This window comes from Dasypus novemcinctus, chromosome 30, assembly GCF_030445035.2.
Source record: "Dasypus novemcinctus isolate mDasNov1 chromosome 30, mDasNov1.1.hap2, whole genome shotgun sequence".
NCBI classification, from domain to species: domain Eukaryota; kingdom Metazoa; phylum Chordata; class Mammalia; order Cingulata; family Dasypodidae; genus Dasypus; species Dasypus novemcinctus.
In genome coordinates, this window is record NC_080702.1 from 35,920,702 (window position 1) to 35,945,611 (window position 24,910).

Sequence of the window (24,910 nt, forward strand, 5' to 3'; positions counted from 1 at the left end):
GATTAGGTTTTGAGAAAGCAGTTTTGAATATTATGTTATTTTAAAAAAGATAAAACTTTCCTTTCTTGGAACACCAAGGAAATGAGGAGCACAAGAAGCACAAGAAGCTATTTTGATAAAACAGAGTTTCTTTGTATACTGATTATTGAGGATAAGAACCTTTACCAAAACAGATTAATGATGAGAGGCCTTGAGAAAGAACAAAAAGTTTTAACTTTGCATCAGCATACTACTTGATACTAAAGCCTTTAAAATTTTATAAATAGACCCATCAAATCTTATTCAACTTTAACTATAAAATTCCTTTTCCACGAACCTTTTGCACTTTCAGTATTCACTCAGGTTTTGTTCCATATTTTACTCTTTCTTAATAACCAATCATTTTATCTTAGGATAAAATTATTCCCTGTTTCCTTAATAATAAAAACACATTTCATATAGCCCACATACGAAGTTATCAAGAAAACTTCTTATAACATAATGCCATCAACACTAAACAAGCTTGTTAAAATAATGAACTTTTCTTGAAATACTTAGTAGCATGCAATATCAGAAACAGTTTCCTAGAAACAAATTGGCAGGGGAGGCTAGTTGCTGCCAATCTTTCTTGTTATAAAATTACCTTTTATTATTATCATTATTAGTATTCAGGTTTGTTTAATAATGATCTTTGGGATTAGCCATTTAAACACTTTAATTTAAACAATGCTTTGTAAGACCTTTTATAATTATTTATAACCATATAGACTATAATTATATCATTTTTAGACAAACTTTATCTTTACAGAACACATTCCCTTACTTAAAGTTATCACAATACCTTCTACAACTTGCCACATGCAAATTAAGTTTCAAGAGTTTATGAAAATTTAGCCATCCTACTTTAGGACAAAACACACCTTTTTGCAAAACTTATTAAATTTCAGTTAGCATTGTCACAAACTTTTAACCTTTTTAATATTCATTTAAGTTTTACATTCTTCATATTATCCTGTGAAGAAAAATAAGTTATTCATTTCAATCTAGGCAAGAACAACCTTTTATGAAGACTTATAGTTAATTTTGTTAATCAAGACTTACATTTTTTACTATTGTAGATATCTTATTAACATTTAACTTATGTATTAATATAATAAACTTAAGTATTAATGTAAGCACTTATTTAACATTTGGCCATTTGAATAGAGCTCTTTTTTAAAAAAAATTTTTTATTAATTTATATTACCATCTGGAGGTATCAAAATATACACTGACATTGAATGAACAGACAGACACAAAACAATTACAACACAGTAACAGAAACATACAGTTTACAATTAACTCATAATTCTTACTTTCTTGGTATAGCTGCTTTTAAGTTCTTATTAAGTTTTCTTTTGGAATCCATGTTGCCTGTAATATGCAAGCTTGTGCTTGGAAATATTTTTATTAGTTATCAGCAATCAGTTAAAATAACTTGAGCAGCATAAATGTAGTTAAGTTTTTATTTTGCAGTTTAGACAGACCATTAACACACATTTTTGGATTATTACTGTAAGACTAAATTGAGACTTGAAGTTCTGGAGAAAACTACTGATTTAAAACTGAAAATTCCCCTTAGATCTTGATAGAAACCTGGCACTAACTTTATTATCTTGGTTAATTAAGCCCAATCAGAATTAGCATGGAAACAAAACAAAACACAAATGTTGCCACCATTCTCTCTCCATCCAGTGGCCTAACTATACTAGCCCCCACCAGCCCAGGGCTACATTGTCATGCAGACAGCAGGGAATTTGAAGAGTTGTGAAAGGGGTTGGCATTCGCAGGAACAAAGTCAATTGCTTCATAAGCTTGTTTGGATTTTGGGGCTTGTGGCAGGCCTTGTCTCCCATTTCCCTGATGGGGAGGGAGAGGTTGGCCCTGAATGTTGGTTTGGGACTGACAGCCACTTTTTTACTGCAGCTGTAAAAGCTTTTTTAAAGTGGCAGCCGTAGCAAGGCCTTGGTAGGCGGGGCCAATTTCAGAACAAAGCCTGATGTAACCAGACAAGTCCTCCTTCTAACCGCGGACTGACAAGCCACATTCGCATTTTCAAAGACAATTTGCTTTACAAAGGGGGGCGGCAAAGCAAGTTGGTGGAGAAGGGATTTACGCTGTTCTAAAAGGTGGTTCTTTTCCAGTAACTGAGCAGTTAGGGTGGAAACTTCAGTGCCCAATTGAGTGTTTACATCAGGAGGTTCAGAGACAGGAAAGGAGGCAGGAGGTGGTGGCTGAAATGTAGGAGGGGGTAGAAAAGTGGGGGGTGGGGGAGGCAGGGCATGAGGTGCGGGGGGGATAGTCTCCAGGGAGCAGGGAGGGTGGAAGAGCGGGATAAAGAGGCGGGGGAAAGGATGTTGGTGCGGTGGGCGGGGGATAATGAGTTATTTGATTATCTGCAGGAGCCGAGGCTTGGGATGTGAGGAGATAGCCTCCTGGGGGCTCAGTGTTAGGTCTTGGGCATGAGTTAGAGCTAATTTCTTTGTCATCGGAAGGGGAACTTTCATTATCACTCTCTATGGCAATAGAGACTGAACCTGGGCGGCTAGAGGATTTCGTGGCCTGAGGAAAAGGAGGTGAGGGCTGAGGGCAGAAGGCTTCATTGTCTTGTATAGGAGGGGAAAGAGAAAGTGCTGGGCTAAGAGCCTTTTCGCCTTGTTTTACCACTTCAGCTGTTTGGGGACAGGAATGGTGTGTGTCTAGGAGCTCATTAATTACAGACCAATAATTGAAAGCAGTAATGAGGACCCTTTTAGGGCTGAAGGTTTTGTAAAAGTCCTGTAAGGCGTTACCTACACGGCGCCACCATTCTTCATCAATAGTACCTTCCTGGGGGAGCCAGGGACAAATTTCTTGGAGGAAGGCAAAGAATTTAGAGAGTTCTTTAACATTAACCTTTACTCCTCTCATCCTAAGGGCGGCCTGCAGGCCAGACAGGAAAAGGGAACTATCACTAGAGGATGCCTGCCCCATTATAGCCGATCACTCACCGAGACAGTCTTCAGAAGATAGGCAGTCTTTAGAAGGTCTCCACTGCCCGAGCTGATGGCTCGGGTCACCGCAGCCCAAGCTGATGACTTGGGTTTCTTTGGCCCCAGCTGATGGCTTGGGGTACCTGCGCAGGCTTTGCAGCATCAGCTAGAACTTCATCCCCGGGTCCTGACCATGTTGGGCGCCACTTGTCCCGAACCTCCGGGGGCAGATTCAAGGGACCTGTGGGAAGAAGTGAGGGCAGGGGTATGAGAAGAATGGAGACAAGACAGGATTCTGATCAAATCTCATTTATTGGGGGTAGAACAAGGGAATTTATACTGAGGGAAGGGAGCAGATCCATAGGTGATAGGCTGGTCTTGCGGGTGGCAGACATCCAAGGAGGGGATTGGCTCAAAGTTTGTGCCGGGTCTGCAGAGTTTTGCACCTTGCACATGCATGCTGCTGTGGTTACCAGAGTTATGGCAGGAAGGGGAGAACAAAGAAACAAGGAGGAAGAAGAAGAAGGAAATGGTGGGGCAGGGCTGTAGTAGTTATGAGATTTGCCATGTTGTTGGAGGCTGTAAATAGATTTCACAGCGGTTGGCTCCCAACAGAGATCTTTGATTCATTTAGAGATGATACTTGGGGAGAGGGATAGTGATCCCCTTTCTTTCTCTTGTTTCAAGATATCCAGTTCTCCAAGGTCATTTGTTGAAGAGAATGCAAAGTCCCAGTAAAGTGAACTTGGTAGGTTTATCAAAAATCCATTGCTGGTAGATGTGAGAGCCTGTTTGAATGACCAATTTGATTCCAATCAATATGCCAAACATTATGCCAATAACCTGCTGTTTTGACTACAGTAGCTTGGTAATACACTTCAATGTCAGGAAGAATAAGTCCTCCAAATTCACTCTTATTTTTTAGGATGCTAATTATGGCTATTTGGAACCCTTATATCTTCCAAATATATTTGTTAATTGACTTTTATATTACTGTAAAGTAGGCTGTTGGCATTTTAATTGCGAGTGTGTTGAAATTATAAATCATTTTTTTAGTTGATATTTTAATAATATTTATCTTCTAATCAATTAACAAAAAATATCCTTCCAAAGTTTTTTGTTTTCATTTCATTTTACTTTGCTTTATATTAACTGTAAAGGAAGACTATTAATCTAGGAAAATCCAAGAGAAAGTTCCTGAAATGTTCTCCCAATCAGAAACACTGCTAAACAACATTGTTTAATATTTCATCTCTGGAAGAATCAGAGATTAGTGACATCATCAATGTTCGAATAATCATGAATTATGATATCTATTGCAGCCTCCTCTATCTTGTGCTGAATGTGCAGAAGAAAGGCACATATGAGGCATGAAATGTTAATTATTGCAACCTAATTAGATGATAATTCTAGTTCAAGTTGTGATCACTTTCTGGAGAAAATTATCACAAATCTTGCAATAATTATAAAGTCTTTGATATGACAGATTTTTATTTTTCCACCAAATCAATATAGCAAAGGAGTAATTGCTTGCATCTGGCAGAGAATGAAGTCACATTCATTGTTCCAACATCTACTATAATTTTATAGGTAACTGGAGTAAAAAGCTTACTGCGGAAAATTCAGGCAGAAAATTCTGTCTTCAGTATTGCAATAGAGAATATGACAGAGAAGTCAAATGATTTAAAGGAAGTTACATAATAAAGAGGTGTTTCAACGTACAAAAATTAGAGAGAATTCAAGAAATTAGGCATGTAGCTGATTATCTTTCCATGCACTGACAAGTCTATCTACATTTAAGTCTCCCAGGGCTTTAACTTTCTTAACCATGAGAAAATTACTAAAATTGAGGCAAAAGAATATTTTATAAAGAGAATGTTTCTCACCTGCAAAGATTTTAAAGGCCTGCTTTATGTCCTTGTTTCTAAGACTGTAGATAAATGGGTTCAACATGGGTATGACCACTGGGTACATCACTGAGGCTATGGCATTTGCCCTTGAGTTTTGAGTAGCAGCAGAGCTAAGATAGACTCCAAGAACTGTATCATAAAACAAGGACACTACTGAGAGGTGAGACCCACAAGTAGAAAATGGTTTATATTTACCTCCAGCTGTTGAAATGCTCAAAATGGAAGATACAATCTTAGAGTAAGTGCCAAGGAACCCAGTGAGTGGAATAACAGGAGATCAGTTGCAAATTGCATCACTAGGTCATTGAGGAAGGTCAGAACAAGCAAGTTGAACCACCTGATTAATTTCATAGAAAATGTGGGGCATGTCCAACTCTGTACAAAAACACAATCTCAAAACCATTAAGTCATGCAAAAGGGAGACCAAAATACTCAATAACTAGGATGCCAGTAGCAGGAGACCACAAATCTGGGGGTTCATGATGACCAGGTAGTGCAGGGGGTGACAGATGGCCACGAAGTTATCATAGGCCATCACAGTCAAAAGGGAGATTCTAATCCAGCAAAAGCATGAAAATATATCTGGATGAGACTATTTTCATAAGTAATGGTTTTGTTCTCTGTCTGGATGTTCAGCAGAATCTTTGGGACAGTGTTAGATGTGAAACAGATATATGTAAAAGAATGGTCAGAGAGGAAGAAGTACATGGGCATGTGGACCATGGAGTCAGTGATGGTGGCCAGGATGATGAGCAGGTTTGCAAGGACAGTGACTAGGTACATGGACAGGAACAGCCCAGAGAATAAGGGCTGCATTCTGTATCTTCAGAGAAGCGCAACAGGATAAATTCTGAAACATGGGTTTGGTTTTCTGTTTCCATATATGTAATGCAACCATTGAAAAAGTGATCAGAGAAATGCAAATTTAGACAGAAATAGATTTCACCAAATTAACATAAATGCTATGGTTTGTAAACACATTAAATTTATTATTATATACAGATGCCCCCAGCGTACTTAATATGGAAATACTGGGAAAACTAACACTGCTCTTTTTCTTTTGTTTTAAAATTTCTATGAGGGATTGAACTAGGGATCTCATATATGCAAAGCAGGCACTCAATAGTGAACTACACATGCTCACCACTCCTGCTTCTCCTTGGATGCTCTTTCTGACTAGCTGTCCTTGTCGATAATTAAAATATTTTATCCTTGCAACAATTTTCATCACAAATTCTGTAGAATTTATTTTATTCAACAAAGATTTTGATCAGCAATATTGTGGCCTGTATTGAAATATTTGGGTACTGTATATTGGTGATGGTAGTACAATATTCTTAATGAAATTAGTATTACCAAATTGTACACCTGAAAATAGGTAAAATGAGAAATTTTGAGTTGTGTAAATGTTCCTACAATCAAGTTTAAAATAATTAAGTTATTAAGTAATTAGAGCTATTCTGCTTTTGCATATGTAATATGCAATATTGCTATGATGTTGTTTCTATCCAACCTGACCTGTACATTCATCTCAGTCCAGTTCTAAATGCAAGCAAGTTATTTTCAGGATATGAAAACTAATTCTAAACTTTTTATGGACAGCCTAAACCAAGAAAGCCAGTATAACACTGAAGAAGAACAGAATTGTTATCACACTAAATGATTTTGAGACTTACTAAAAAAACATAAACAGTGTTGTCTTTTTTAAATAGACACATAATCTAATGTTAGAAAACCCAGAAATAGAGCCATACAAATGTAATCAAATATTCTATGAAAAAGGAGAAAGGTCAGATCAATGTAGAAAGTGTTGTCTTGTCAACACCTGGTTCTGAATAAATGGGAAGTACATATATCAAACAAAAGCAGAAATTAGGTACAGATTGTGTATATTTCACAAAAGTTCACTCAAAATGAACCATACATGCAAATGTAAAATGCTATGTATAAAAGTTTTGGAATAAAGCATACAAGAAAATCAAGGGTTTGGTTTTTCGTGATGAGTGTTTAGGTAAAGCAGTCATAGCATGACCCATGACAGAAGAAAATTTTTAAGATGTATTTTATTAAAATGAAGACTTCTGCTCTGTAAAATACATTGATAAGGGAATGAGAAGAAAGTCATTGGACTTGGGGAAATGTTTACAAAACATATATCCAATAAATTATTTGCATTCAAATGTACAAAGAATTCTTGACATTCAACATTAAGCAAGCAAAAACCTAATTAAAAATTATTAACAAACATGCTGTAATATTCTTGCATCAATATCAAAGATGTACATATTAAGGTGGGGGAGTATGGAAATGATATACCAAATATATGCTATGGATCATAGTTAGTTGTAATAGTCTGATGATATAATCTCATAATCTGTAACAAATGTTCCATGATGGTGTGGTGCATTGATGAAATTTTGTTCTATGGGAATTCTGTATATCTGCATGATTGATTTGAAAGTTCATAGCTTCATTAATAAAATATTTATAAAATATACTGTGAGTGTAGTTCAAGTGACTGTGCACCTGGTTCAATTCCCAGCACCTTCTTAAAAACTAATTGAGAAACAATAAAAAAAATAACCCAATGCTCATTGATGAGCAGATGTAGCTCACTAGTTGAGCACTGCTTCCCATGTACAATGTCCTGGGTTCAATCCCCAATACCTCCTAAAAAATGGGCAAAAGATCTGAATGGAATTCTAACCAAGATGATACATAGTTGATAAATAAGTGTATGTGAAAAGATGCTACAAAAGACAAGGAATAGAAGATTGTGTCTGAGTGAGTGCACCTCAAGTCTCTCTTGCAAAGAAACGGCCAATTGGGGTTGGAGTCTAGCTGGAGCAGACTGTTTTGGGGGCTTGCAAGGCAGGAGGTGTATGGACATCAATTTGGAGACCCTGTGACAGAACTACTGAAGGTAGAATTGTGGGTTACAAACACAGAGGTCAGAAGCTATGGGGAGGCAGGACCCTTTCTCCTAGGGCTGATGGGCTCAGGGTTCCCTGAGAACTGTTGGTTGTGTGGTGGCATTTCCAGGCCTGTGACCCCCAGAGGCATGGTCCCCAGGTCAGTGTCCTCTAAGCCCCCATGACCCATGTTCCACAGACCTACATACCCTTGGTCTGCAGTGTCCTGGAATTCCCTTTCCCAAGTCCAGGGCTCGTGGAAGTCTGGGATTGCCCTAGTTCTCTGGGTTTGGATGGGCACCATGAGTGTGAGGGATTTGGTGAGAGGTATAGCAGAGGGGACAGGTGAGTTCAAATTTCTGGTCCCCACCCTTTTTGTGTGTGTGTGCATGGAGGAGCTGGCTTGGGGAGAGCCTTGGAAGAAAAGAGTGCTGAATCTGCTGATAAAGTCCAATTTACCTAAGCATGCTGGGATAGGAAAATTGGTCTGGGAGAAGGTGGAGTTAGGAAATCATCTAGTCTTCCGGAAGCACACATAAAGTAGAGGGACTGTCGGAGTTGCTTTCCAAGCTTCCAATAGCATATTTTGGGTTTCTGGTGAGGTGTGGGTGCTCTCTTTCTGGAAATTAAGAGTCACTGTTTTCTGTGCAGAGCAAGTTCAAAAAGGACCCACTATAATCTCCTACTGGACCTCTCAAGCAGGTTTCCTGCTGCCCTGGGAGAGAGGCAAGTGAGGAAGAGAGAAAGGGAGAACATCAGATTCCTAAGCATTTTATTTAACTGCAAAGAGGATTCCTTGCTTGAAACTTTGTCTGGTATTTTATTGGCTTGTCTTCTTGTTTTTCCTTCCTCTTTATCCCCCACCAAGTCCCTTTTTCCTTTCTTTTTGCTTTTGTTCTCTTTTGGTTTTTTTGCACTCTTACCGTCTCCCCTTTGCCACTTTTTTCTTTTCTTCTTTTCTTTTCTTTTCTTTTCTTTTTTCTTTTCTTTTCTTCTTTTCTTCTTTTCTTCTTTTCTTTCTTTCTTTCTCTTCTTTTTTATTTTTTCAATTTTAGGTGTTGCAGGGAGCACTTCACATTTGCTGTATTTCCTCATCCTCTATTTCCTCTTTTCTGTGTTTATTGATTTTGGCCACCAAAACTATTGCCTTTCATCTACATCTTTACTCATATATACAGCCATATTGTATTCGACAAGGCCACCAACCCTCTCAACTGGGAGAGAATGACCTCTTCAAGAAATGATGCCTGAAGAACTGGATATCCATATGTAAAGAATGAAAAAGGATTAACACCTCACACCTTATACAAATATCAACTCAAGACAGATCGAAGACCTAAATATAAGAGCCAAGACCATAAAGACCTTGGAAAGCAATGTTGGGAAGCATCTACAGGGCTTTGTAATAAGAAACGGCTTCATGAACTTCACACCAAAAGCACAAGCTCCAAAACAACAAATAGATAAATGGTACTTCCTCAAAATTAAAGCCTTTGACCATCAAAGGAGTTTGTCAAGAAAGTGAAAAAAGAGTCTATGCAATGGGGGAAAATATTTGGTAACCATATGTCTGACAGGAGACTTATATCCTCTCTATATAAAGAAGTATATCTTGAAAATAAAAAGACAAACAGTTCATTACTAAAATAAGAAAAAGATTGGAACAAACACTTCTCCAAAGAAGATATACAAATGGCTAAAAAAATACATGAAAAAAAGGCTCAAAATCATTAACTATTAAGTAAACGTAATTCAAAACAACAATGAGATACCATCTTACTCCCATTAGACTGGCAGTTATCAAAAAATCAGAAGTCTACAAGTGGCTTGAGAAGATGTGGAGGAATGGGAACACTCATCCACTGCTGGTCAGAATACAGAAGGATCCAGCCATTCTGGAGGACAGTTTGGCAGGTTCTCAAAAAAAAAAACAAAAAACAAAAACTAGCTATAGATTTGCCACATGACCCAGCAATTCCACTGCTGTGTATATACCCAATAGAACTGAAAAGAAGGAAACAATTGATATATGCAACCCAATGTTCATAGCAGCACTATCCCCTATTGCCAAAAGTTGGAATCAACCCAAATGTCCATCAACAGATGGGTAGATAAATGAAATGTGGTATATGCATACAATGGAATACTACTTAGCTATAAGAACAAATACAGTACAAACACATGTGATAACATGGATGAATATTGAGAACCTTGAATTGAGTAAAGCAACCCTGGCACTGAAGGATAAATACTGCATGACTTCTCTGATATCAAATAAATAAACCAAGTTGTCAGAGAGCTAGAGACCAGATGATAAGCTTAAAGGAAGTTGGGAGGTACAGAAGGTTGCGAGCTGACACTTACATGGGTGAAATCTATGACAACCTTTAAGTAAGTTTTTGTACAAGGAAGGGGTGGAGTGGGGGCATGGGGGTACCTTTGGGTGTGGCTTTGTGGGCTTGAGGGGGCCTGAGGATGGGACAATGGGCCAGGTGGCCCAGAAATTGGAGTAGGATGGGGGGAACATTGGAGCATGGGAGATTGTCAGGAATGTGGTTGAAATTATAATGTGGAGAAAAAACTTTGGAAAATATAATATGGAAGGTTATCTGTTTAGGATACTTAATGGGGGGTATCTGACACAGGGCAAGCTTCTAGGGAGTGTGTGAGTGCTCATTTTGTCATAGTGAGTTATATCATTGTGTGGAGACCCATACAATGATAGTGAAGGTACACCCACATCCTGGGAAGGACTCATCTCAAACAGAGAGAATGGTATCTCTCTAGAGACCTGGTGGCTCTCAATGGTTTAGGGCATTCGAATATTTCAAATTCTGAACATTGCTGCAAGTATCTCTGAATATGTTCCTTCAAGTAATGAAGATTGTCACTGTGGGCCCTGAGGGGAGGGGAGGAGAGGTGTTGAATAGATGGAATCGATGTAACTGTGGGGCAATTGAAGTGTTTCATGAGATCATGCAGTGATGGATAGGACATGTTAGATTGTACCAAAAAATGTATAAATATCTATAGGCTAAAATGTAAACTGTAATGTAAAACATAATGATAACTAAAAATTTAGAAATCTTTATAGTCTAAAATATAAACCATAATGTAAACTCAAAAGGAACCATGTTTGAAAGCTATGTTTCAATATCTGTACATCAGCTGAAGCAAATATATAGACTATGAACTATGTAAAAAGATCATTATTTGTGAAGGGATAAAGGGTTTGATGTTGGATATGTGGGAGTATCATATATTGTATATGTGAATTACTGTGATCTAAAACTTATGTGAAGATAAACTTAATAATAAAAAAAAATAAAGGATGTAGACACTGAGGAAGAAATGGAAGAAATTGCCTTGCCACTGTCCATACATGGCAATACATATAGCAGTGATGAAATGCAAAGCACCAAAAACAAAGCTTTCTCATTTTTTTATTTTTTTGATACCCCAATTTATTTGTCCTTTATTTAATTTTTCTAATTACTATGTATTCTATATCTTACCTTTAAACCCATCACTATATTCCATTTTACTATTAATGGAAACTGACAATATATTAGGATTCTTTTTTAAAGAAGTTTTGGACTACAGAGTGGTTCAACTATGGCAGGGGTGGAAGACGGGTGTGGGGTGTTGTTGACGGGGGGCACATGGTTGGGAGGGAGTTTTCCAGGGCATGTATACAAGGTACATAACAATGTTTGGATCTTTTATAGTGGTTTAAATTGAAAATGACAACTGAGGGAGTACAGAATTCCTAGCCATGGGAATTCTATCACATTCCCCGATGGAACAGCAAGAATTCCCCAAATTCAATGGCAATGACCAATAAAGAGAGACAGTCCAACAATGAGCCCTTGATACTGATGACTATAATTATGAGCCTGAGTGCTTGGAATGTGAACTGGGCCTAGAGCTGCAGGGAGCCTAAGAGTTACCTTCCATGAGCCTCCATGTCACTCAAACGTGGCCAATCTCTAAGCCAAACTCAACATGTCACTGCATTACCTTCCCCCCAGTGTGGGACATGACACCCAGGAGTGAGTATCCCTGGCACCGAGAAATTAATATCAATTATCAGCCGTAACTAGAAAAAGACCTTGATTAGAAGGGTCAACTCAGGCCAGCAAAATATCTCAGCCTACATGTAATATCAGGTGTTAAAAACTGCTTTTTGGCTTTGGATAAGAGGGGGAAATGGAATGGGCAAGTGAGTTGATATGGCTATGAGTGTCCAAAAAAGAATTGGGAGGTTATCAGAGATGCAACATTTACTCACGCCTCAGCAGGGTACCAGAGACTGCCAAAGTAGATGGAAACGCAGGGTGCTGGTTCTCCTGAGGGCTACAGAGAACCACAGGTTATATGGTCATGGAAGATGGCTTTGGAGTTCAGTGCCATGTTAGTTGACCCTACTTTGGAGTCCGTGTTCCTGAGTGTTCCTGAGTGTGATGCAGGTGGACTACACATGCCTCTTCTGTTACTTTTACCAGATCTGTGCCTGGCATTGTGGTTGGTGTATACTCAGGAGACCTGTATCACTGGACTGTCCATGTGACCGCCAGGACTTGAGCCTCAGCAGACTTGCAACTCCTACCCTCTGGTTTATTGGACTTTCCCTGGCCAGCTAACAAGGAAGGTGAAGAAGGTCAACCATCACATCAGGGAGCCAAGAGTGCCTACAACTGAAAGCAGGAGTGTTACATCCATTGCATCCATGTGGAATCTAAGCCCCCACTTGATGTAGAGGGGGACTGGACATAACCATTCCAGGGTGCACAGGATAGAGGAATAGAGTATGGATTAGAGTGGACTTACTGGTTTTCTGCTGTGAAATTATTGTGATCAGTAATGGAAGAAATTGTAACATTGATGTGGAGAGAGTGGCCACAGTAGACGAAGATGATAGGGAGATGGAGGAAGAGATGTGATGTGGGGGCATTTTCAGGATTTGGAGTTGTCTTGGTTGGTGCTGCAGGGACAGATGATGGACATTATCTGTCCTGCCATGGCCCAAGGGTGGACTGGGCGAGAGAGTAGAGTACAATGTAGACCATTGTCCATGTGGTGCTGCAGTGCTCCAAGGTGTATTCACCAGGTGCAGTGAATGTGCCACGATGATGGAGGAGGTTGTTGATGTGGGAGGAGTGGTGGGAGCATGGTGGGGTGTTTATGGGGACCTCATATTCTTTTAATGTAACATTTAAAAGGAAATAATGAAGAAATAAATAAATAAAACTAGTCTAGGCATAAGAAGAGTCCACGTAAGTACACATAGAGGTCCAGTAGGTAGAAGAGATCCCAGATTTTTAAAGATTACTGGATTTATTGTACAATCTATGGCCTTATAAAAAGTTTTGGGTAGTCCATTTCCCATGAAATTAAGATTCCCCAAAGTGAGGCTGAATAGACCATTATCAGGTCAGAGGACCTCACATTCCTCAGTTTTTATAGTTTGAAGCATAGTAAACTATAGATTATTATAACTTTCCTTTTTGGACTGCACATTCTCTTGCCCTGTAAATTGTATTCCTTATGCCTGTATTAGGCCAGCTGGTACCATTTCAATTGAAGCAGGACAGCATCACTGGGTGCTGAATTTAAATGGCTTAAGGCTGGATATAGCCTCTTAGTCCATTGTTAAAAAGATCCATTCTCATTAGGAACCCATCCTGTGACCATTCTCCCACAGTGGGAGAAAAGCAACCATTTTCTTGCACCACTTCAGCTCCCTAGTTCACTGCATCTCATATTGTCTCTTCTCTGTGTCTCTTTTTCAATGCATCATCTTGCTTCATCAGCTCTCCTTGTGGGTGGCACAAGAAGTACACACAGGGAATGGACACAAAGAGCAGACAATGGTGGGGGGGGAGTGAGAAATAAGGAAAAAAAAAGACTTTGAATAGAAGGGAGAAATGGTAAAGACAAATGAGTTTATGTGACTAGGAGACTTCAAAAAGTGTTGGGAGCTCATCAGAGGGATTGTGCTTACACATTTCTCAGCAGGATCTCAGATACAGAAAAGTAATTACAACCCTGGGTACCAGTTCTCCTAAGGGCTATGAAGACACACAGATTCTATGGTTATGGCAGATGGTTCTGGAGTTCAGTGCCTTGTCAGTGGAACGTACTTTGCAATTTGTGCTCCTGAATGTAATGGAGTTGGACTCAGATGTGACTTTTCTACACATGCCTCTTCTGTCACTTTTTTTTCAAACTGTGTTTGGTGCTGGGGTTGGTGTGTGCTCAAGAGGCTTGAATCTCTCAACTGTCCTTGTGCCAGCAGGGCCCTAAGCCTCAGCAGAGATGCAACCCCTCCTCTCCAGTTCATTGGACTTACCAATTTCAGCTAATAGAGAGGTGAAAATGATCAACCACCACAACAGGGAACCAAGAGTACCTAGAAATTCAAGCAGGAGAACTGCATCCATCAGTCATCTGGGATCTAAGCACCCTCTTGATTTAGAAGTGGAGTGGGCATCACCATGCCATGGTCCAAAGGATGCAAAAAGAAAATATGGATTAGAGCGGACTTACTGATATTCTACTACAGAACTTTTGTGAAAAGCAATGGAAGAAATTTTATCATTGATGTGGAGGAAGTGGCCTCGGTAGGTGCTGAGAGCAGGCAGAGAGAAGAAGAGATGTGACATGGAGGCCTTTTTAGGATTTGCACTTGCCTTAAATGATATTGCAAGGACAAATGCTGGACACTACATATCCTGCCATAACTCACTGAATGTACTGGGAGAGAGTGTAAACTACAATGAAAACTATAATCTATATGGTACAGCTGTGCTGCAAAGTGTATTCACCAAATCCAATGAATGTGTCACAATGATGAAAGAGATTGTTGATGTGGAAAGAGAGTGATGGTGTGTGGTGTGGGGTTTATGGGAACCTCTTATATGTTTTAATGTAATATTGGTTTTGATATTTGTATCTTTAAAAAAAAGACAATAAAACTTTAAAACAACCTAGACAAATTAAATTAAATTAAATTTAAAAAATCAATTATCAGATCTCATCTCTTCCTTTAAAAGGCCATTCCTCCTTTCTATAAAAGATGCAGTTTTATACGGTAGATGGAAAGTCCAAACAAAATCCAGATCCACCAAGACTAAATGAGGTAACCAGTAAATGGAATGCCTTGTTTAATGTCAGATTGGGTTATCACCCCTTATAGTGCCCTTACATTTTTCAGGCAGCAAAGAGTAGCCTCTGGTTGACCTTTCTTTCTGGGAAGTCCAACAAGAATCCCTTGAAATGTTTGCAGCAGAGAAAGCATAATTTGCCCCTTTTGAGATTGGGAAGGGATGGATGTAATCAACTTGCCACCATGCAACTGGAGTTGGTGCTCAGTCAATACATCCCATTCAGTGAGATAATTGTCATGGTGGTCAGGCCCAGTATGATGAGCATCCATGGGTAATTTCCATGAATTGCTAGTGAGTGACAGACACCTGGAACTGCTGGGCTGTGCACCACAGGATCTGGTAGACATGATGTCTGCTTTCCCTGTAGAGCCATTCTGCCAGTTCTCAGGTCTCAGTGTTATGGCTCCAGACCTATGTGAGGGCATCTGCCTCAACATTCCCAAGTTAGGCTAAATTGTAATTTGGCCCCTTTCCACAACTGTAGACTAAAATCCAAAGGGTATTTGCTTAGAATGTTGCCATTGCCACAATCCCCACCCAAAGCCAATATTGGTGTAAGCCGCATCCAATTCACAGGGTGAGTTGGGGTCCACCCAACTTATAGTTTGAACCTGTGCTATTGACCTATTCTCTCCTTCAAAAGCAGCCTGCTGGAGGTCTTCCCATTCCCATGCATGACCTATTCTGATTAGCACATAGGAAATTTTTAATATCTGAGCTAGATGAGGATTGATTCGTCTCCAGTACCCCAACAACCCCAAATAGGCCATCACTTGTTTTAGATTTTTGTAAGTGATAGGGATCAGTTTAGTTTTCACATAAAATTAATATAAGTAGGGAGGAATAAAATATAATGTAACCTGGCAGCCTATTGCCTCAGTCTCCCACTCCCAGGATATGCAGGAAGAAATGAAACCATCTTAAGCCAGTCCCATTGGCAGTAAAAAGGTTGGATAAGAAAGAGCTAAGTCAATACCATTTCAGTGGTAAATTCCATTCCTTATTTAGCAAAAGGAGCAAGGAAAAGCCAAAATGATTGGAATGTGATGTGGGAAGCTGTTAATCAAAAACTAGTGGACTTGCATGGGAAAGCTAGACATCTCAGATAGGCTGTAACCTCTGAAGCATCCAATCTATGGAGAAAGAGTGGAAGGATTACATGCGAGGATTAGGAGTATAAATTTTGTCATTTTCCTTTGTTCAAGGCACCAGCCACAGTTTCTGGTTGTGTACCCATTCTTGCAAAATTGAGAATAAATTATTTTCTTCTTCACAATTAGGTGAGCCTTGTTTTCTTCGAAAATAAGATTTCTTTCTTACACTTTGCAGTATGAGAAGACACTGTACTTTATCAACTATTCTAGCTTTTGTCTTACCCAACAAAAACAATACTTACAGTTACCATGCCATAAAGTCTAAGTTACTTTCCTCACCAAAGTCTTTTGGCACAAGTTGGAACAAGATAGCTGCAAAAATCTGCAAAGTTTCAGCTTCCCCCTTCTTCTCTTGCCTCTATGATCCCATCTTCTTCCAATATCAGGTGTAGGGTCGGATAAGTTTTGTTTCTTTACTGGGGCTCATTCCTTTCAGGGCTCAGCTGCTCTGCTGCCTCCACAAGGCCAACTGTAGACTATCTGTTGAATGGCTTGTACTTCTTCCTGGGACCTCTGCCATGTCTAATGGAGATTTCTCTCTTTCATCTGCTTCTCTGTGTCTACTTCCCAGGGGCTCTAGCTCAAAACTCCAATCTCCCTTCCAGCAATGTGTTTTCCCGGTAAGTCCCCAACCACCAAGAGGGTTTGCATTCAACAACCTACTGAAGCGGGACAGTCAAAACCATAAGCATTATTTAACTGAGTAAAAGTGAAACCTCTGAATCTAGTATGATCTAATATGCCTAGAAAGGAGCCCAGATTACAAATATCATCTAATCTCTATTTTTGGAATTCATATACAATATGAAACTGGTACGTTAACATAACTAAGCTACCAAATAATGTTGGAAACTGTCCAAAGCAAATTTTTAAAAACATACAACTACCATAAATATTCAGCAAACTTTTCAGAGTAATGATTCAATTTGGTTACATACAGACAAAACTTCACTTCAAATACCCAGTAGCATGCAATACTCAAAAGAGTTTTTGAGAGACAAGATGGCAAGGGAGACTGGTTGCTATTGAGGCTAAGCCATAATTTAATTGTAGGCTTACAAAAGCAGCCAGCAGTTTTTTTTCTTGTTCTCTTTTACTTTCATTGAGTTGTTCTGTTTTAAAGTTACTAAATTTTTACAGCAGTAATTTTGTCAATGTAGCTATAATGTCCAATTAGAATTAACATGGACAAAGAAGAGAGATCATTAATGTTGCTAGGTTTTTCTACTTCTCCAGCAGCTAAACTAATTCTACTAGCTTCCACAAGCCCACAGCTACATCATCCAGGTGATAGAAGGTTTGCAGGTTTGCTGCAGCTAAGTGTTCCTTATCTTAGTTAACATTGGCAGAATATTTTCTTACAAGCATGGTTTCACAGACAAGTGCCCTTAATTAGCATTTCTGTTTGCGTGAGTTGTTGTAATTGAAAATTATCCTTCCTTTGCAAAAGCAGTTCAACATGATTGGAAGATTTTTCCTTCCAGAGTTGCTACCTCTGAATCGCTATGTCTTTCTGGCCATGGGTACCAGATGTTATGTTCCAAATCCTTCTTAAAGAGTTCCACATTGAGATCAGTCTCTAAGGTAAAAGTGGAAGTTCACAAATCACTTTCTAGTTGTAACTCTTCCTTCAAATGGCAGATTAATTTGTCTTCCTCAAGACAATTTGTTATAGCTAACCATGCCACCCATTGCAACAGACAGTTAACTCCTGTGGCAGCATGCCTGTATCTTTACCAAACCTCATAATCTTTTGTGCTTTCAGCATGGACTCTACTCCCATAAGGGTTTTTGGTGTCCTCATAGGCACATGGAGTTCCAAAACAGCCAATCAAGTGGGGAAACCAATATTATCTTTGTCATCTCCACTCATCTGGTCCCCAATTTCCCAGGAGGGCAGGCAATTTCCTACATGAAAATGATAGGACAATGAGGAATATTCTCCACAGATACTCCCTTCCTGAGCTCATGCCCAACACTGCCCATATTTCTTCAGTCTCCTGCTGTGGCTCAACAAGTGTTCCAACCCAAATTTAAAAGACAGAGGTTGGGGAATCCATTAGACCAAAGAATACATCAGGCAATTGGTTAAACATGAGCTTTCTTAGGGCTTATAAATAGAAGAAGCTTCAATGATGGCCAGTGAAAGAATGAACTTAGTACCCCACAAAAAATCAAAAAATGAAGGGGGATATAAGGGGCCTCAGGACAAAGACATTCCATAGAGTTTAAGAACTGAATTTCTGCAAAAGGCACATGACACAAACAAATAGGCTGTTTGTTGATGTTTTCACAAGAATGGAATGTATAGCCTTGAGAAGATTGAAGTTTGCAGTGGACCTTTACAATTTAACTAGTGTGTTCACAGGTTAGACCAGGCGGCTATGTACTTCAGCCTGTGTTTCATTTAAATGGGGACATCCTGGTCCCCTGGCTCTCACATCCCTAAACATATGAAAAGATAGTCAAGCTCATTCCTCTTAAGAGAAATGCAAATTAAACTACCTGATATGACATATTTCACCTATTACTGAAATAATACAAGGGACTTCTCTGCAGCCATTCTTCCTTCTGTGCCTTGTTGACACCTATTCAGATTCAGCCCCTCCCCTCCATGTCTTTTAGGCTCAATTACCAACACATTCCCTCATTTAGCATAAATCAAAAATTGTAATTATGTGCCTGGAACAGTGTTGTGGGGGCCCAAATATTCACAACTCACAAGACCACAGGGGGGATTTGAATTAGTAGGCATCTGGAAAATTGTTTAAGGCATAAGAGCTGGGGTTTCTGAGTGTGCTTTGGGGAAAAAAAAATAGTACTGTATACTTCACAATGCCAAACAATCCAATATAAGTTAAAAGTCATGTAAGTATATTTTATTTTAAGTATATTTTATTACAGTTCCTTTTCCATGCCCATTACATAAGTTTATGATGATATAAAACTTCCTCAAATTTACAGTGTCTTGAAAATTTATACTTTCTAAGTTGTGAAAAAAGAGGATTTATTTTAAGGATGAAATGTAGAAGAGAGTTGAGTGATTTTTCAAGGGTGGAGACCTAAAGAAATGGAAAAAAAAATCTCCCCATATTCCTTCGCAAACTACTGTTGCATCAAGTATCTCAAAATGAAGTAGGATCGTGTTTTCTATGTTCCCCCCCCCAAAAAAAAATTGGTGATCCAAAGAGATGCAATATTATTCCCATCACTATTTGCCTTTGAAAGTCTTCTATATTTCTCTACAAGACCTAGTATCAACTCTGTAGTTTATACCTGAGAGAAGATACAGTCTCTTTTCTATATAAAGTGAAAAGTACAACCTTTCACCAGCACTCGTAGGCAAGACAATTCTTAATATTATGTGGTGGAATATTTTGTGCCCCATGTTTTGACTATCAGTGAAGATTGGATTAAGACTGTGAGTCTCAATCTCCGGTTATATCAGCATTTCCTGGAGGAGTTTCTAGAGATTGCTGACCTGAACTTGAATTTTTTTTAGGTCTGAGGAGGTGCTTGATAATCTGTATTTCTAACAATTTCTCTGACATTCATCTCTTTTTGATAATGTGTGGCCATTTTTCTTTATAAAGGGCAACTTTAACACCACTTCATTCCTACCATCTCCTAGATGAAAGTCTTGATACTTATTCATTAAATTGCCCCCATTTCCTGACAGCAGCCCTCTGAAAAATAAATTCTGCTTTTTTAAGCCCTCCTTAAAGATATCCAGCATAAAGTAAAACCATAAAGCACGGCTACTCTAACTTCCTTATATGGAGATATTCAATGTTTACACAGGGATAATGTTCTTCTTTGGTACAAGAAGCTGGCACGCCTAACTTGATTGACTAAAGGTGTCTTACTGCTGATGTGTAGATACTACACTTTATCAATACTCACTGGTCCATTCTATTTCTTGATGTGTGAAAATTGGTGTCATTTTTGGGTCAAACCCACTGCAAAAGTAGCTTCCAATTGGATTGTTATAAATTACAGAGGATGGGCAGGCAGTGCTCTTTTGGCATCCATCCACATCTCCAGAATGGAGTGAATATTTCATTATCAAACCAGCCGAGTGGGCAAACATATACTCCATCTGTCTATGTAAGGTTGTTTCCAAGGCAAAATTGTGGTCTAATAACATTATAATTATTTAGAACCACTTGTTGAAAATATAGCTTCACAGGCTTCACTCAAACCCACTAAATCAGAATTTAAAAGGTCAGAACTCAGAAATTAATTTTTCACAAACACACCATGTGAGTTCGTCCATTCATCATACATTTTTTGGGATCTGTCTTTCAGCCTAGACATAATGATGGCTAAGCTAAGAAGATAAGAAATGTTCCTAAATTACCAAAGGCTAGAGAAAATATCACAGGGTATTTTCTCTGGGAGAGCTCCTGGATGTAAAAGTGGGATTTGCAATACATTAATAACTTCCAAGACTTCTCACATTGTCAGGTGAGAAGAGAAAACTCCCCATTAATACACTGGTAGATCTCGATGACAGAAACTGGAAAAATAAGGAAAAGTCAGCCTCTATCTATTTCAACTCAATTTTATTCCTAGCCTTTGCTTTTGATAATAATTCATGAAGGATGTTCTCTTTGCTTAGAAATATTTCCAAATGTGAAAAAGCTTGTGCTTTGTTTACAAAATTCTGACCTTTTAACTGGTATTAGTGGAGGAATGATGAATACCATAAGATGTAGAATGATCTCCACATTCAGTGTCATTTTTTAAGATTTAAAAAAAAGAGATAAGTCAGATATTTGTATGCTTTCAAATTACAGTTCTGTTCCTGTTCTTTTCCTGGTGTATTTATGTACCTATTAAGACCTTTTTTAGAATCTCGTGTCACATTCTATAGAACTAGTTCAATTTTAGTGCACCTAATTCCGTTCCTATTTTCTTAGAGAAAATGTGCTCTTGACTCACCATTGCACTACTCTGAATTATTCATAAAATGCTATCTTCCATAACTTAATATAAATCTTATATGAAAACAAAAGTGTATTGCTAGTGCTTTAGCAAACTGCATTTGGGAAACAAAGAGTGGAAACAATTCCACAGGTGACAAGAGCTGTTGAAATCAAGAAGAGAACAAGCATTTATTTCAGGAGGTGGAATCATCATGTACACTTACTGCCATCAGAATTTGCGACATGAGGCTTTTAGGTGTCAGTTTCCTCCAGAGATGAACTTGACACTGTACATGTGTGTGTTAGTCACCATGGAAATATATGTAAAATGGATGAGCAGGAAACCTGACTGACACTGCCCATTTACATTCATAAGAAAGAAAAGGAATTTTGTTTCAGTAGGAATTAATAGCCCTCTTTTAGGAGACATGTAGGCACAGTCCTCTTAGATATGAATAAATACTTCCTCCTAGGCTTTCCCCAGGGCACATAGCTGATTAATGACTCTATTTACACATTCCATGTAATTTTCTGATCTTATAAAATAATTTTCTGTCCTCTTGTTTCTCTAACCAAATCTTAATCCAATCTTTTCTGAATTCAAGCCTGCTCCAAATCTTCAAAATTTCCTTTTTGGTCTGTACTGTAACACCCATCCAAAGTGTTTTGTATATTTGCATCCTATGAAAACCTATACTTACTCATTTGATTGGTATGATTTGTGCCTAAGAAAGAAATGTATTCAACACACAAAATAGCCATATCTTTTTTAAAATGCTGCATGATTTTAGCTGTTTTATTTATTGGGAATTAAATAAAAAATGGAATTTTATGTCATTTATCAAATGGAATGAGTATCCAAAGAAAATATTATTCATTAAAAATAGGAAAGGAATACCTAAGACAATGTAGTTTTATATTTCTGATAAGGAAGTGGGATGATATAAGGAAGTTATATGTTCTGACTTATCACATGATTTTACATCTCAAAATATAGTTCAATATGTCTATAATTAAAACAATGACAACATTAATGAGCATTTATCAAATAACAAAATCAACAGGTGGACCCCAAATCTAAGATCATGGATAATAGGATGCAAAGCCACTAAGCCCATATTTACCAGCTCAGATCAACTAAAAATTCAACAATAATGAAGAGTGTATTATTTGCAGAAGTACAGCCAAAGATACTATATTTGGAGTCAGAAAAATGTACATTTGAATATCTTCTCCCACAGTTTCCAGAAAGATGAATTTGGGTGATTTTGGAACCACTTTCAGTTGGATCTGGGTGGGTTTTCTGCTGTGCATGGACACTGGGTACATTGTGTAGAGGTGATTGTGAAGTTGGATTTTTCTCCATTAGATAAGAGTGTGAAATACTTTCTTCTATTGTGACCTGTGCTTACTTCATATTTCCAGGCTGCTCTGGGCAAGAAGAGTGCTGGCTTGGATTTGATGGTCTGCTCATGCTGAAGGGACTGTGGGATTGCCTCTGGGTTCTGCTCATGATGAGGGGAGACTTGAAGTTTTAGTTGATCTGAGGTGGTAAATATGGGCTTGGTGCATTGCATCCTATTTTCCATGATCTTAGATTTGGGGTCCATCTGTTGATTTTGTAATTGTGTTCTAGAAGATGAGAGAGGTTCAATTATTTGCATTTACAAAGGCCAGGACTCAGGAATGATTTTGGGGAGGAAGATATGATCTATTGATGGCCAGCCAAATTCAGGAGCTTTCTATTTCAAAACGAGCCCTGAACAAAATTTTTGAGTTCCTTTTACACAGAGGAAGGGCCAAATTGTTCTTTGTTTCAGTGCTCAATAGGCTTGAATTAGCATATATCTTCCACATCCTAGGTATCTTTTAGCATGGACTTTATACATTCTAGATAAGCTTTTAGCACATTTGGTTTGCATTTTCCCTGAATATTTAAAGTTTATAGAGTTGCATTGCTAAACTGTTTCTCCGGGTCTGGAGTCGTTGCCATGGTCACCAAGGGCAGGGCTGCAGCCTCTTACTGTCCCACACCCACAGGTTGGGACACCTACAGCTTAGGTTACCTACAGAAGGGAAGAACAGCCTCCCACCAGAGCCCCCATCATTTCCCCCCTTATGCTGAAGCTTAACTTGCTAAGCTTTGGCATAATTGTTGTTGGCGCTATGAGGTGGGTGACTGTTTGTTGTTTTGATTGATTACTTTACTTATCAATTTTCAGTGAGGACCTAAAGAAAAAGTTTCTGTTTTTAGAAGTTTTCACTCTGGACGGTAGAATCCTTGGTGTGGAGCCACCCTGCAGTCATCCTGGGGCCACTGGTGCTCACATGGTTTTCCAGTCAGACCCAAGAAACATCTGTTAATTGGATTTTACCCTTGAAGAGTTTACACCTTTGATCTTAAGGGGGTGCTGAATGGCTATGATCTCTTTTCTGTAACTGATTCCTGCTGGCCATGGGCTGTAGTCATTGCCTAACAGCTGTACAACTTTTATTTTATTTTAACTGGAGGAAGATGGATCTGGCATTCTGTATGAATTTTTCATATGGTCAATAAGAAGCTCATTCTGAAAAAAACAAACTTAATTAAAATTTTGGAATGTCCATTTTTAAAAGAGGACATTGGATTACAGAGGAGGACAAGGTTAGGTGCCTATAAAGATGGCACTCCATTTTAAAAGCTGGTGGGAACAGTATATATATATTCAGAGAGAAACTGCAACAGATATTTAGCTTTGTTTTGAAGGCTCATTTCAGCCTGTTTAATGATTGGCACTCATGTGCTCTGTCAGATGCTCTTGGTGAACTGGCAACTTTTCAGCAGTTGGTTTTATTTAGGATTAGTGCACCAAGTTGGAAATTTTCTTAGTTTTAGCTGTGGGAATGATCAGAACTACAGAATAAAGTTTTGTTTCTTTTTACATTTTGGTTTTAATTATACAATTTCTGATAATTTTGAATGTTCAATAGGAGATCCATTATTAGCAAGCAAGCCTCATTTTTGCTACACAGTAGAATAGTAACTTGATTGAGCCTGGCTAAGACTGTACCTTATTTTATAAACATGTTTAATAAATAGTTAGAAAATGAGGTTACCAAGATTTTAACATGTCTAATGCACTTTTGTACTTGATCTAGAATAGAAAAGATAACATTATAATTATTAGACATATATTTAGTATAGGATAAAATACAGCACTTAATATTAATTAATGTATTACTTAATGCATAAGGATTCTGAGTTGCCATTAATAAGTTTAAGTTTCAGGTTTGTAATACTTTACATGTTAACTGTCCATGGGAGCGGGCCATAATGCCAATTTTGTTTATGTTTTACTTACAGAATCCTGGTAATCGTGGCTCCACTTAGCATGTTCTTCACACAGTGAGTAAGTCACATCATCATTGATCCTGGAGAGAGTTTCCAGTATTCTACCAGCCTTGCACATAGTGCTCACGGGCACTATGGAACAGTGCCAGTCTGGAGGTGATATCCATTGTACGCTTTGCTATACCGAGTCATCATTGGCTGCTGCATGAGCTTGAAACTTCAACATAGTTTTTGTCAACTTCAGGAGGAAAACAAGAGGCTGATAGAGCAGATATTTCTATTTGAGGGGTCAGGGACCAGCCTAGCTAATAACTCACATGGAGAAGCAACCTGTAATGTATTCAAGGCCTGGTTTCAATGCACAAAAGAGTTTGACAATGTTAAAATTTTTCCTTGTTTTTATATATTTTAAACATTTTAATGAAACACATCACAATATCAAATGACTTTATTATTCAAATTTACCATGAAGAAAATAGTAGGTATTTTACTTTACTAATAGAGGGAAAATTTTTT

The 24,910-nt window shown here is 38.4% G+C and overlaps 1 pseudogene; it reads left to right on the forward strand.

The window, feature by feature from the left end:
• The first annotated feature begins 5,584 nt into the window (after positions 1-5,584).
• The window catches only part of LOC131276784 (vomeronasal type-2 receptor 116-like), a 54,440-nt pseudogene continuing 35,114 nt past the window's right edge, over positions 5,585-24,910 (forward strand).